The 2,196-nt window shown below is 50.0% G+C and overlaps 1 protein-coding gene and 1 long non-coding RNA gene across 3 annotated transcripts in view; one reads left to right on the top strand and one right to left on the bottom strand.

Annotated features, from left to right (window-relative positions):
* The window catches only part of TEX22 (testis expressed 22), a 15,010-nt gene that overhangs the window by 8,902 nt on the left and 3,912 nt on the right, over positions 1-2,196 (top strand). The gene's annotated exons all lie outside the window — the stretch shown is intronic.
* The window catches only part of LOC109381043 (uncharacterized), a 17,469-nt gene continuing 15,316 nt past the window's right edge, over positions 44-2,196 (bottom strand). The window contains exons 2-4 of one of the 2 annotated variants that reach the window (XR_002123620.1): positions 1,797-1,928; positions 1,556-1,629; positions 44-487 (exon numbers count right to left, since the gene is read on the bottom strand). This is a non-coding gene — a long non-coding RNA (uncharacterized LOC109381043). Of the gene's footprint in view, positions 488-1,555; positions 1,630-1,796; positions 2,149-2,196 lie in introns of those variants that run through there. The other variant, XR_002123619.1, reaches the window with a different exon arrangement.

Raw genomic sequence — 2,196 nt, 5'->3', positions numbered from 1 at the left:
CCAGGACAGCACAGTGGTGTCAGGGTGCCCTGCCCGCCCTCCAGGAGAGCAGGGGCTCTGTCTGCTTCACTGCTTTTCTAGGATCTGGGAAGGTGCCTGGCACACAGTAGGTGCTCAGTGAATGTACTGAATAAATGAAGTTATATATAAACACAAGAAAATTGTATCCCAAGGAGGAAGGAGTTTGGGAATTAATAAAATGCTCTACATTAACAAAAGGAGGAAGACCTCATGATTATCTCAACAAATGTTGAAAATAATGTTAATAAACTTCAGTTTCTTTTTTAAAAAATAAAACAACTGAAAACCTGTTGACTCTTCATAAGGTCAGAAGGGATGGACATTTTGGTACCCCAAAAGAGGGGAGCTATGGCGGGCCTGGAGTGGACCAGCAGGAGCGTTCCTCACAGACTCAGGCAGCAGCACGTTGCCATGACGATGAGACAGCCTGCGCAGGAGTCAGGAAAATGAAGTGAGCTATAAACACCTGAAAAGAGAACACGAAATGGTCAGTATTTGCAGTTAATACATTGTCTGCCTAGAAAATCCATGGAAGCCAATAAAAACACACCACTAATAGAAGAGGAAGGTTGGATATATGATCGCCATTCAAAACTTAATAGTCTTCAGCACTAAAAGTAACCAACCAGAAACGGACCAGCAAAAAGGGCTATTCCCATTCACAACAGGATCACGGTGTCTTCTGAGTAAACCTGTGCTTGGCCGCTGCCTGTTTGAAGAACACTATGGAGGGGAAGGGAACAGCAGGATGGGGCAAAGCCTGGCCCATTATTGGATGGGAAGGCTGGCTGTGTGAAACCTGACAGGTTTTCTAAGTAACTAATTCACTGCAATCCCAATTTTTAATAAACTTTCCATGGATCCTGGAAACCGTATCCTGAAGGTACACAGTGTTTGGGGCAGCGTATGCTGCAAACAGAAGCCCACAAGCCTAGCAGCTGAAAGCGATCATGGAAACATCTGTCCCGTGTCTGCAGTGAGGGGCTTGGCAGCTGCGGAGCTGGGCAGCAGGGCCCCTCGAGGTCATTGTCAGATGTCAGGCAGAGCTACAGTCGTCCGAAGCTTGGCTGAGGCTGGGAACCTGTCACTCACATGGCTGGGAAGTCAGTGCCCAGCACAGGCAGGAGGCCTCAGCTCCTCGCCCACTGCTGGGCCTCTCCATGGGCCCTTGAGTGTCCTCAGTCACGGTGGCTGGCCACCGGCTTCCCCCAGGGCGAGTGCTCCAACACAGAGCAAGGAGGAGACTGCAGTGTCTTGTGAAAGTCACACCTGTCATTTCTGCAACATCCTGTTGGTTACACTGGTCATCCTATCTAATTTGGGATGGAAGACCAGGGCATAATGCAGGAGGCGACACTGGCCAGCTCCGTGAGTGAGACGGTCGTCACAGGCCCACCCGGTTCCCAGCAGGAGAAATAAAGGGCATCTGTACCGGGAACCATAGCAGTGAAACTGCAGTACACCAGAGACAGGTCTCGGAAGCAATCAGAGAGGACAGACGCACACCCTTCGACAGAGCAACAGTCAGACTGACCTCGACAACTTGGAAGCTTGATGGGGTGTGATGAGAAAACTGTCACCCTGGGAGTCTATGTCCTGCAGAAATACCTGCCAAGAAGAGAGCAAAATAAGTAAATAAAATGACAAATGGGAGAAAGAATTTGCCCCAGCTGACCCTCACCCCATTCTGAGAACAGACCTCATACAGCAGGAAAGTGACCTCAGATGGAATGAGGGTCACAAAGAAGGCAGTGTGTGAACAAGTTGAGACTCACGTGGACGAGTCCGGCCGTATGCAGACGTCGCATACACACGGAAAACCCAGGGTGAGTTGGCATGCACATCCACCATGGCACAGGTGTCAGGGGTGGCACCCGTGAGGAGGGCAAGTGTCCTAAAATCCTGTGCTGGGGGAGAAAATGATGGAGATGTGGTCACCTGCAGACTTTGATGAGTTTGCATATACACTGTGATGACACCAAAAAAAACCAAGAAGAGAACCACTTCCAAACCAGTGGGAGGGAGAGTGGGAAGGACACGACGCCTGATCTGTCCAGAAGAAAGAGGAGAGGCCAGAGAAAGACCCGTAAACAGATGAGACAAAGCACGAATACTGACACCAGAACTCAATAGGTGGACCAAACGCCCCAGGTGAAAGGTGGGCGTTGTGGGAGG

Source organism: Hipposideros armiger, unplaced genomic scaffold, assembly GCF_001890085.2.
Source record: "Hipposideros armiger isolate ML-2016 unplaced genomic scaffold, ASM189008v1 scaffold_43, whole genome shotgun sequence".
Classification (NCBI taxonomy): domain Eukaryota; kingdom Metazoa; phylum Chordata; class Mammalia; order Chiroptera; family Hipposideridae; genus Hipposideros; species Hipposideros armiger.
Note: the sequence above shows the minus strand (reverse complement) of the source record. Positions and strands in the feature narration are given on the sequence as shown.